Below are 12,896 nucleotides of genomic sequence, written 5' to 3' on the forward strand. Positions count from 1 at the left end.
GACTCTGTGCGCTGCTCATGCCGCAGCTGATAAATAAGCAGGTCTTATGAAAAAAGTGACAGTGTTGGAATCGGAGTCCCCGTCACTACTCTATGCTGCCGTCAAATAGGTGACAGATTCCCTTTAACGAGTAACTGCGTTTCCAAAAACTCTTGACCTATCATAGAAACACGTCAAAAGTTTTGATTGCTGGAGGCCTGGGTGCCGAGACCCCCACTATTCGCTAGATCAAAGCAGCTGAAGTGCTTGCCTGAGTGCCGTTGCTGTCTGCTAGCTGAGGTCTGGCTCAGTCTATGCTTCAGTCTTCTGGGTGGCATTCGGATGAGTGCTTCAGCTGCTTCTAGCAGTTGGTGGGGGTCTCGGCACCTAGACCTCCAGCAATCAAAACTTTTTTGACATATCCCTGTGACTTGTCAAAAGTTTTTGAAAAGCACAGTAACTATTTAAATGCCATATCTGGAGCACTGGGGTTTGCTACAGTTGTGGTCATTGGAGTAAAAAGCAATTGTAGCTATATTTCATTACCGTCTCTGACGACTCGTCTTGATGGGTCTCTAATGCACTCAGTTGGAACCCAACCAGTCAGTCGTCAGATTTTAATATTGCTTGCTCTTTCTCCCTCCTTACCTCTAGTTTTAGCAAGTTAACAATATCAGTAATTTACGTGGGGGGGGCTTTAAGTTGATGATATGTATTTTAACGAGTTACGGATGCAAGATCCAAACCCTTTTGGAGGATCTCCTGTAGATCACCATTAAATCCTGTGATCAAATTTTGATTTATTACCACTTCTAAGGGTCTTGGCTGTGTGGTCATACGGACTCCTTCACATTCGCCTGGCATTTTTCAATGCCTGTTTTTAAAAAAAAAAAAAAAAAATGCCATGAAGTGTTTTTTTTATAGCATTTTAGGCAGCGTATTTTGTTACATTTATGACATTTTGTTTTTTTTAAGTCTTATTGAGAATTCTATAGGAAAAATGGCATATTCAAAACATGCTTCTCTTTAAAAAGGGGAAAAGGCGCAAAACAAAACCCAAAGACTGCACCAAAATGCCACTTAAACATCTCAAAACTCTTTGTATCTGGTGTGTTTTATATTTCACTGTAGTTTTTGCACAAAAAAACCCCGAAAAAGGCAGTAAAAAATGCCACAGCAAAAGTGTTTGATGCCATATAAAAGTACTGAAATGTGCCATACTATCACTTCTGAAACCAGATGGTTTTCCATTAAAAGACACTTGTCCCCTATCCACAGATTATGGGGTAAATGCTGACCGCTGGGACCACCTTGGATCCTGGGACTAACGCACCTGAATGGACTGGTGGCGCACACGCTTGATTGCTGCTCCATTCACTTGGACAGGTGAAGAATGAGGCACTCAGCAGTCTCCCTTCACCCCATAGAAGTGAGTGGAGTGGCGGTCCAGCCGGTGCCCCGCCACTCTATTTACATGGGGCATTGAGGTGCGTTGGTCCCAAGGCGGCTATGGGGTTCCAGTGATTGGCTCTCCAGCAATCAGACATTTATTCCCTATGCTGTCGATCAAGGGGTCTAAAATGTATTTTGATGGGAAACCTAAGGGTTTGTTCACACGTAGCAGATTTGCTGCAGAAGTTGTTGTGGGTTTTGCTGCAGATCTGCACCAAAGCGGCTACGTGTGAACGTACCCTAGAAGAGATTTGCAGGGTTATGTTGCTGTTGGTCATCGAAAAATATATCCGATTTACTAATTTGATGCCTAAATTGTTGTTTTCATGGATGAGAAATTAAATGGGAAGATATTCTGTTTACATTGCTCCATAGTCCAGGAACTCGTCATTGCAGGTTGATAATTGCCAAGTCTCCCTGTAAGTTAATGCAGAGTAGCATCAGCCAGACCTCTTTGTTTTATACAGAAGACGTCTATAATTTCCAGTATTAAAGGGCTTCTGTCATTAGAAAACTTCCCCCCCCATCCGGCTGATTCTTTGTCTTCCGGTGACTAAGTGTCCATTGGGCAATGTACCCAGTCACTAGTGACATAGTGTTAATAGCCTAGCAGGGATTGCCAATCTATTGCCGAGACTGTGCATGCGCGCTGTCTCTCTGCAATGAGCTCTTGTGGCGAGCCAGCGGGCGTGCAGTCTCAGCAATAGATCAGCATTCCTTCCTTGGCAGTGAACACTACGTCACTAGTGACCTAACCTACTCTGACCTGCCGGAAGAAGAATGCTGAGAACGGATGCATCATAACAAGAAGAGGCGGATCCGGCTGGCTGGAGGGGAGGTGGCTTGGGGGGGCTGGAGAAGATCAGCAAGGAGAAGATGCGGTAAGAAGACTGCCTGGGCAGGAATAGGTAAGTATTGATGTTTTTCTTTTTTAAATGACAAAACCCTTTTTAAGAGTTGTGCCTTGCTGTATAGTGATAGTTCGACGAGAACGTTCTCTGGTCCAACATGCATCGCGCATCTTCTGAAAAATGGATTGGACAAGTTGGATCCACCTAATCTGGCCTTGGACTTTTTGGTCTGTGCATGCAAAAATAAGCATACACACGTTGATCAAATTTTGGCTAATTCGTTTTTGGATAGACTATCATATTTATGGAGATGGCCAGTCCGTGTTTTGTGCACTGTTGGGTATATAGGCAGCTGACTCAACCTTTTTGGCTTCTTTTATGGTCGGCTCTTGGTACTAAAACTGTCTGCAGAAGCTTATAGGAGAAAATGGAAACAAAAAATGCCATCTATACTGAAGTCCATGTTGTAGTCCTCTTGGCCACCTAGGTCACTAACACAGGTACTTCTATGGTAGACTCTTCTGAACTGTCCTTGGTTGTCGTCTATGTAGCTACCAGTTGGTTCACTAAACCCTAGGAGACGGGTCACCGCTGCACCTACACAGTGGGGTTTCTTGGAAGGTTTTGATGTCTTGGCACTAAGGAATAAAATCGATCCTTGCGTGTTTGGTCGCCCAATGTCTACAATATTAAATACAACTTTTTTCTTGTTGTATTGTGTCTCTTACGAAAACATTGTCAACATGTAGAACTGCGTTTTATGACAGTGGTTCAACTATCACGTCTATAATGACTGCATACAGATATCATACTTTCTGTAGTTTCTACAACTTTTTGAGCCATGTTAAAGAATAATCGGACTTGAAGGTTTACCTTGACATTTGCTCACCAGAGAAGCAGGATCATTGGTACCAGAGATGAGGTCAGATGTAGAGGCACTAAATGTGGACCAGAACCAGTATTGAAGGTCGTCTTGTAAAGCTTCAATGCTTCATCTACTCAACTTGGCCCTAAAATGGATATGGAAACCAGTCATCTTTGTCCCTGGTATAAATGTGTGCGTATGCCTCTACCGAAGGACGGCATGATGACCAAAACCATCGCCATCGGGGTTTTCTTGTCTGGCGAACACAAGTTGGATTGTGGTGCTGATTGTGTTGTTTCTGGACCTTTTTGCTATTTTTTTGGTTCTGAAAAACTATTTACATGCTACAAAAATGTATTTCCCACCACTTGTACAACGTCTTTGGATTTTCTCGACTATCTTATGAGCGGTCTGAGAATATGGCTGAAAGCAGAAAGTCTGCATTCTTCTGACTGGTTTTGTTCTTTTCGCTTGCTTGACAAGTTGCTCCTCAGTTGTACACTTAACTCTTCTGTGGGTGCGACCCTTCTGCTTCGCGTTCTCTCTTTTCACTGTCTTCCAAGTTCCTTGCTCTGTTTGCTTTGGCACCAGCTTGCCTTCGCTCCTCGGTCGTGCTCATACTTGTCGCTTTAACTTTTTGGGTTTTATATTCTGCTGTTTTACAGATTGGCAGCCATTCTTCTAATGTCAAATCTGGTTCCAATAACAGTTTTTCTTTCTTTTCAGCTTTGACAGTGCTATATACAGTATTTTATCTGAGTCTTCATGACTTTTTTTTTTTTTTTTTGATGTTGCAAGGGTCCATCTCTTTCTGGTCCCCTCAGTCTTCAGCTGGAAATTTGCCTTTGTTGGTTCTGGGTGTTGCTTGCCTCATGTTTGCTACTCATATAACCAGGTTTTGTGATGTCGCAAGCCTTTCTGGCGTGGTGATATCAGATGGGGGTGGGGAAGGGGGGGCAAACCATATGGAAAAAAAAAAGCAAACAAAACTCAGAAAAACTCTTTTAACTTTTTCATATGTAGGAGTACTGCAGGCGAAGTAAGGGGAAACGACGACATGGACAGTCTTTTGGATTGTGAAATGGATCAAAGCGTGAGAAAAACGCGCATGACTCCAATGTCTCGTATAGGCTACATCTAGAGCGGCCAGATCAATCCCATTTTAGGTGTCCAGTGGTTTCCAAAATGTGTCCGCAGATACCTTCCCAGTACCTGACGTTCATCTATTTCTACCTTACACTCGGGTTGCAAATTGAGCATAAATAATGCTGTAACATAGTCCACACATGCCAAAATTTACAGCTCACTGCCACCACCTACCAAATTCTGGGCTTAAAGGTACCCAACATACACGTGCACACACTTCTCCCCAGCAATGACAGGGTTAAAAACACTATTTCAAGCTTTGAGTGTGGGTTTGCCAGACTTTCCTATTGAAGACCTATCGTTCAATATCAGATCGTAGGGATCAGACTCCCAGCACAATCTCTGCAGCGCTGCGAGGTTCAGCTGGTCAAGTTTGTTTTGGACGACTCGCGCAAATCTTGCTTTCCACATTGACTTCGTCGGAAGAAGAAGAAAAATCCACAAGCAGATCGGAGCGTAATCTGGTGTTGTGGATGTTGTTGCCGACCGCCTATGGATTCGAAATCCGGGAACTGGAAATGACATCAAGAGGCAACAATGAAGAGGAATCGCTCCGGTTTGATCATTTCCCTCCATCCGCAGCAGCACTTGGACCGGTCTGAGGATGGACATGGAGGGCGCCCATTTTTTTTCTGTCCAGACTAAAATGTAAGTATATGAAATGCTGTCATGTCAACGTAATGTTTTTATTTTTAATTCGGCAAGAAGTGTTTCTCAGGTGCCGGCCCGTCCCTTACACACGTATGGCTGCCACTCCAATCATAGGGGGACACTCGGAGACCAATTCTTGTAATCGGTGGGGGCCCCAGCAGTTGGACCCCACTGATCAAACACTGGTCAGCCCCTTTAACCTAAGCTACTACAGGGCAGATGATGATAAAAAATGCCCCATTCTTTTTGTATCACAGGACAGTTTTTTCCTAATTGGGTCTTCATGGATTTACATCCTGGAATTGGACGTGCAGTCTCGTTACTTTATGCCCCCCTTTGTGCTCCGACATAGCGATGTCCCCTTTGTGGCCTCTGCGGTTGTCTTCTAATAATATGGCTTCCCAACTTTAATTGTGCCCCCCCAAAATAATCAGGCTGTTCCTCACCTGACCTCATTCCCACGACGAGCTCCTGGGGTCTCTTCTTGCCTGCGCTGTCAGTAAGCCCTGTGCAGACAGCACAATGTAGTGACGCCATCGCGACTCCTCTGTTTTGGCGCTGACATACAACCGTTGTGTTCCGTTAATGCAGAATTAAAATTGGCTGCACATAAAACCTATTAACGGTGCATCATGTCTGCAGGGTGTGATCACATGTGGCACGACCCTCCGTTGTAATGTAATAACCCATGTATACATGATGGTTTGTATGACCTATAATTTATATACTTTGTATTTAATGCATGATGTTTCCCCCTCTCTTTGATGCAGGTGGAAGCCCATCCTGTGCTGTGGGACACATCCGAATTCGGGTACACCGACCGCCAGTTAAAGGATGAAGCCTGGAACGCCATCTGCCGAAGTCTGCATCTGAACTGGGATGGTCTGCCGGAGAAGGAGCAGGCGATTATTGGCAAGTCTTCGCATGGGCTAATTACGACTAATATCTAAAAAAAAAAAAAAAAAAAAGTATATTTTATTACGTATTTGTTTTGTGTTTCTTGTAGAGAGTGACATCAGGAATAAATGGCGGACTCTGCTATGCAAGTTCCTCCGGGGACTGGCGCGGGAGCAGCGAAGCACAGCCGCTCAGTCGAAGCGCAAGCAGTACATATACAAGAAGGAGATGATGTTCCTCACGACTAGTGGGGACATCCTTCAGTAAGTATTACATATGTACTTAGAGACACTGTTGGCATCCAACACGATAAACTAAGTTATGGTGCTGTTCATTGAGGTGGGGGATGTATTTATACTTATCCGCTCCCCCATTCCTGTGCCGTCCGCACGTGGTCTGACTATTTGACTTTTCAGACCACCGTGCACATGCGCTCCTATAGATATGTTATAGGGAAGCGTGTGTACTGCCATCTGAAAAAAGTCATATTTTCATACTGCGGGTGGACTTCACCGGCGGGAGCTGATGAGTATACAAAATACATCCCCCAGTTCCCCATCACCTTACCAAACAGCACTATAACTTAGTTTATTGGGCTATTCGGTGGTCCATTTAAAGGGGTTGGTCCATGAGGGCTTTCCTTGTCGATTCCTCTTATGCGTCTGGATCTTGTAGAGGGGGCGCCAAGCAACTTTCACTGAGGAGGACTTGGATGTAGTAGAAATGTCCGGCTGGCGATGACTTTCCCCCAGTAGTTGGTCATGGCTCTCGGGATCCATAAAGGGGATTTCTGTAAGACAACCCCTTTTAATTTTACGTTAGTAATACTACGGAATACAATAACTACTGGTTTTGTTTATCATTTTTTCACATTAGGACCAATCCGGATGAGCTGGAGTTCCCCGAGGAAGAAGAGCCGCAGAAAGGCGGTAAGGCTGTGAAAAGATCTGCGCAAGGAGGAAAAGGATCCAAACGTTCTGCTAAAGGAAAGAAGAATTCGGTGGTGATCTTGCCTCCGCGACCCCCCAGGATGAGGAAGAGACGGGTGGTCCGCAGCAGGGCCTATATTTCCGAGCAGGTGGATGCAGGCCTCCTGACCCTCTTGCAGACTAAAGCTACCGAAGATGGTCTTAACAACTATGGTCGAGTGGTGGCAGCTCAAGTACGCCGCTTGCCACTTCACCGGCGCGCTGACTTCATGGCGTTTGCCCTCAGCTCCGTGGAGTTTTTTCTCCCACCCTACAACCCTCCTGCTCTTGATATCTTGGTGTCTAGCCTTCGAGAGGTGTGCACAGAGCAACCAGGGAGCTCGCAGTCAGATGACTCGTAGAGCCTGTATTGTACCGCTCAATCATGTCCCCGCTCCAACTCCGTTTCATCCCTTTTATGCATTTATGTCCCCCTTTAAGAGACTATTTATATGCAGATTTGATGCAGAAATGCCCGTAACTGAAAATCCGTTCCATATGCAGTACTGTGCAAAAGTTTTAGGCAGGTGTGGGAAAAATGCTGCAAAGTATGAATTTTTTTCAAAGATTGAACAATTTAATATATTTTTTTTGTCAAATAACAAAGAAATGTAAACCCAATCAGTATTTGGTGCGGCCGCCCTTTGCTTTCAAAACGGCATCAGGTCTTCTAGGTACACTTGCACACAGTTTTTGAAGGAACTCGGCAGGGAGGTTGTTCCTGACATCTTGGAGAACTAACACAGATCTTCTGTGGCTGTTGCTTGTTCAGATCCTTCTGTCTCGTCGTGTAATCCCAGACAGAGGGGATGATGAGATCAGGACTCTGTGGGGCCAAATCAGCACTTCCAGGACTCCTTGTTCTTCTTTACACGGAAGGTATTTCTTACTGACATTGGCTGGATGTTTGGGGTCGTTGTCCTGATGCAGAATACATTTGGAGTCAATCAGATTCCTTCTATTTTTGAAAAAAAGTTTTTTTCCTTTGCAACATTTTCCCCACACCTGCCTAAAACTTTTGCGCAGCGCTGTATATCCGAACAGATTTTATTTCTGCAAACCATATTACATGAATAGGAGAGTCGCCAAAACGTCTGCAACAAATGTGCCGTCAACCCAGCCTTCCGAAATCAGCACTTCATCGTTCGATGTCCTTCTCTGACTTGTTCTGGTATATCCCCATCCGGAAGGATATATTGGGAGCAGCTGGGAGGTTCTAGCCGTGGATTTGGGTACAGTTTTGTATGTTACTTAGTGGGAACAGTTCACCTGGTTGTCAGTGGGGTGGATGTTTTGTAAAAATGTATTGTATTTATGATCTTGTTTGTACTTCTTATTTGTTTTTTTTTTATTAAATACTTTGGAAAGTTCTTATTTTTGTGTGTTACACCAAGTGCCTTGTTTATGAAGTGATGAGGTTTCAGCGGTCGTCTTCCTGTTGCAGTTGGCTATGTACCGTTACGTTAGACGTACAAACCATCTGTGAATGTCAAGCTTGTATGATGATGCGCGCACAGCTCTGGAATTGCTAAAAAAAATTAAATACAAACTCCGTAAAAAAAAAAAAAAAATACTACCAAAATTGCTATTTTTTTTTTTGCTCTCCCCCAAAAAGGTAATAAAAAGCTATGCCAACAAGTTATGGCTTTTGCAATGCATCTATGAGAATCACTTGATCCACAAGGCACAAAAAAGGCTTGTTCACTAAGGGGTTAAAGCCAACTCGCTGGAAAGCCGCTCTCTTTCGAATTACATAGATGTCTGTGATGGAAAAAAGTTACATTTGACCTGCAATCAAAGTCCAACACAGTTAGGATTTTATCTAATTGTCAGGTTGCAGTTTCTCTAGGTCGCAGGTTACAACGCGAAACCATCCACAGTCATTAGATGTGATGTGGCATGCAACACGCGTCGCTGTGCAGCCCTCGCCCTAAATGTCCGGTGCCATGGAAGTGCAAAGGCTGGACAACTAAATCGCAGTGTAATTCCTGGGCTCTGCACAGGGAGTGATTTCTCATACAAACACACCCAGCCCGACCATATAGCTCTCTAAATGGGCCATAACCCCTTAAAAATAGTTGCATGAGGGCACTTTTCTTTTGCGGGGACGTCCTGTAGTTTCTCTAGGTACCATTTTGAAGTTCATATTGCTTTTTAATCATTCCTTTTATTACACTTTTTTCTTGGAGACTGGGTGGGGCGGTGAAGAGAACGTAATTCCGGCGTTGTGTTTTCTGATGACGTTCATTGTATGATAACTTATTTGTTGCTTTGATAGATCGGACTTACAGATGCGGCGATACCAAATATAACTTTTTTTTTTATATTGAGAGGGTGTTTCATTTTAATTTTCCTTTTGATTTTTTCAATAAGTAATCCAATTTTCACCTTTTTTTTTTTTTAAATATTCCCCATAGGGGACTTGAACTTGCGCTCGTTTGATCACTCATACAGTATAATGTAATACCACAGTATTAACATTATACTCATTTTGCCAGACAGTCTATGTTAAGGCTTGCCCCAGACACACCTTGATAGGCATTTATTCATGGCAGCCATAAGGACCACCAGAATGGCTCAAGCTGCCATGACAACTAAACGGCAGTTAACGATCTTGTTGCAAGTGGGCCATTTGGGACTCCCAGAGTTAACAGCTAGACCCTGCCTTCTATGAAGCGGGATCTGCTCGCAATCCTATTCCATATAAGCCCCGCACACCCAGGACGTAACTATATGTTAAGGCTGTTCACCTCGCAATTTTACCATCTGAATCATATAGGTTCTAATGTATAGCTTGATATAACCATAGACTATAATTGGTCAATTGGTTAAGCGTAGTTCAAAAATGCATACTTTTTGACTATGTTTGAGCTCCCTAACATTGTGTCCAGTTTTTGTTTTTTTGTGGGACAGAAAATTGTGGCATACTATGTGTTTCTGTCCCACAACAAAAGTATATGGCAACAAGATGGCAGCTAATCAAACTACTGACAACGACCTGTCCGTCCGTGCGTGAGTGGGTTTGTAAATGACTTGCATGCTCCAGCCCTGATCACATGACAGTGACATTATCAAAGGTCCTTCATCCCCAGTGAGGGAGGTACATGCACCGCTCCATATCAAATGACTTGACATCATAGCTGTCCAGCTAGGTGTTCGTTAATATTCCATAGCAACTGAGGCCGCAGGGGTTTTGTAGTCCGCCCGTAATCTGTACAAGGATGCAGGACCTTTGATGACGTCACCTTTGTGTGATCAGGGGCCGAGCATGTAAGTCATTCACTGGATATGAGGGTCTCCTTCATGTGATCAGGAGCAGCGCACAATGGTGACATCATGACAGTTCCTTCATCTCCTGTGCTGTGCTGCTTCTGATCCCTGTTGTATGGGGTAAGCAATGTATGTAGCAGTGCTGTGTGTGTGACGTACATGTAGCAGAGCTGTGTGGCGCATTGCACCACCTGAGACACTGGTACTATAATTTCCTCATAATTACTAGTAGGAGTAATGACAGCGTTGCAGAATATGCTGGTGCTATATACCATATAACCACCGGTAATGGTGCACTAATGGCAGCTCTAGATGCAACACCATGACTGAGAACGATCACCGTGTGATTCGTACTATTCTTGTCCCGTCCAGGTGGCACTTGTACACCATTTTCTGTCAGCGGGCACTCCGAGAAGTCTGTATTTAAATTTTATAATAAAGTAAGGCTCAAACTGGACGGACAGAAATGCAAACCGTTTTTTCACAGTCTCGGCAGGATCAGATGCTGACCAGGCAAGAAGTGCTCTCAGGGAAGGAGTTAACCCTTTGCAATCCAATTTGGGATTCAGGATTTCCCAGGGGGCTTTCTCTTTCTGCCATTATACAATGGCACCATCTGCTGGCTAGAGCCAGTACTGTGGTATGGGACCTGCTGGAGAGGCCCCTGACAACAGAGCAGCCAGTAATCTACAGTAAGAATACCCTGTCGGACGTCTTCCGACATCGGAGCTGTACAGCCTTCAATCAGAATGTCTTTAGACGTCAGACAGTGGATTGGAAAGGGTTAAGGGACCCGTACGCATTAGACTAAAGTTGATGAACCTAGACCGTTTTAACCAAAAAGGCAGTTTTTCAGGTGAAATATAACAACCGACAATGGTTCTAGCTGGCCAATGACTGGAAAGAAGTCGTCTGTATCTGCATTGTGAGATGAGTGTTCTTCCATCGCCCAGTGTCGTTGAACATGTATGACCAGCATGAACAACTGCCGCCTGATATGGACTAAAATGTGTACGGCCTGTGTGCATAATGAACATCCACCAGACGATCGTTCACTCAGGGGTTGTGCAATTAACAACCTACTTCTGTCTATATGGCCAACTTTATATCTCAGTGCTACTTCTTGCTTTACTTCCTTGCAGTTATGCAGGACATCTGCTGCCCCCCCCCCCAAATATAGGTCAGTGACCTCCTGGCTGTGAGCTTCTGTAGCCAGGGGGTAGTCTTGCCTAACCATTATGGCACATAATTGTGCCCACAGTTTCTAGTCTGTGCAACCTAGACTGTTTATATTATAGCAGCGAGTGAAATACCAACTCCTGGTTAAAGTGACAGCAGATCCCACAGTGGATGCCGTTGAGCTTCATTATGGGTCCGTCAGTGGAGGGAGGGCCCAGTATATATGGAGTCTTCATTTGGTTCCTGAATGTTTTCTCTCGATGATGGAAGTTGGTAAATGATACGTATTGTTAGGCCTGTTCCACACGGGGGACAAAATCGCACATTTTTCTCGCAATGCGACAAATTGCATGTATGTGAAGCCCCTGCTTTCCTATGGGTTCCTTCACATTTATGATGTTTGTAGCATGCGACAGTGCAAGTAAAAAAAAATTGTGGGTTGCTAGAGATGCCCATGTAGCCTGTGTTTCCCTATGGAGCCTTCTTCCTTTCTGTTGCATCGCACAAAAACGCGGTTTATATATGGTGCGATGCAACTTTTACAGTAGGAAGTCCTACTGTAAATGCCCATAAAATAACCCCTAGCTGCATTAAAAAAAAATGCATCACCTAAGAGGTGCTGTCCAGCTCTGCCGCACGTCTCCCGAAGCTCTCTAGCACTTGTTTGAAGTTTCCCAGCATTACTTCCTGGTCAGGAGTTTGAAAAACCCAACCTCCAGGAAGCGCTGCCTCTGATTGGCTGAGCGCCGCGGCTCAGACAATCAGAGCCAGCGCTCAATAAATTGTAAAGGGTTAATGTGAGTTTGTAATGGATAAGGACTTGAAGTCCACCGAAACCTTTATATCCTACACAAAGGTCTATGTGAATTAGTGTGTGTATGTATATGTATGTATGTATGTATGTATGTGTAATATATATATATATATATATATATATATATATATAAATAATGTTTTTGGTTTTTTTAAGTGCACCTCTACTTTTAAAGTAGAGAAAGAAAGAAATTTCTAAGATAAGGGTCCATGCCCACCATGATCACCGTGCCCACCAGTATTCATGTATTGCAAACCTTGTCAATGTAGCTTGAAGGCCTCTAAGTCTGAATGAAACTGAAGGGCTACAGCTCTTAGTAGAGTACCATCCATTCTAGCCGGTGCCATGTATGACAAAGTGGAAGCCGACATATTGAAGATGTAGTCTGATCTGTGGGCAACATGTTGCTCCAAAGTAGACAAATATATAGTTCTGTGGGAAAAGATACAACGTAACTTGTCATTTTTATTGGTTAATTTTGAGTTTAGAAGTCCAGTGGGCGGTCTTCTCGCTGATTGACAGCCCTCACTGATAGGACCGCCCACTTGACTCTTTAGCCCGGACTGAGCAGCAGTTTATAAAACTATATATACAATCTGCTCCGCTCCCCCTGCTCTATAACATCATGCTGCCCACAGATCGAGCTACATTCAATGTGGCAAGTTCCCTGTGGGTGGGAGCTTCTATAATATGCCCATAATGTTAAAGGGGATGTCTGGTTGCCTGCCAACATTGCAGCAATAGCTCTAACTGTCCTAAAATATCAAACAGAGGTGTACTTACCTGGCTTCTACCACGGCTGTGTCCCTGCTGTAGTCCCGGGG

General features: G+C 44.1%; 2 protein-coding genes across 2 annotated transcripts in view; one reads left to right on the forward strand and one right to left on the reverse strand.

The window, feature by feature from the left end:
- Positions 1-3,174, reverse strand: part of UROS (uroporphyrinogen III synthase) — a 44,146-nt gene extending 40,972 nt beyond the window's left edge. Inside the window, exon 1 of the mRNA XM_066601141.1 lies at positions 3,156-3,174. The gene's annotated coding sequence lies outside the window, so the exon portion shown is untranslated. The remainder of the gene's footprint in view (positions 1-3,155) is intronic.
- BCCIP (BRCA2 and CDKN1A interacting protein) overlaps positions 1-12,896 on the forward strand; it is a 29,091-nt gene that overhangs the window by 3,418 nt on the left and 12,777 nt on the right. The window lies entirely within an intron of this gene.

The sequence above is a fragment of the Eleutherodactylus coqui genome, chromosome 4 (genome assembly GCF_035609145.1).
Source record: "Eleutherodactylus coqui strain aEleCoq1 chromosome 4, aEleCoq1.hap1, whole genome shotgun sequence".
Classification (NCBI taxonomy): domain Eukaryota; kingdom Metazoa; phylum Chordata; class Amphibia; order Anura; family Eleutherodactylidae; genus Eleutherodactylus; species Eleutherodactylus coqui.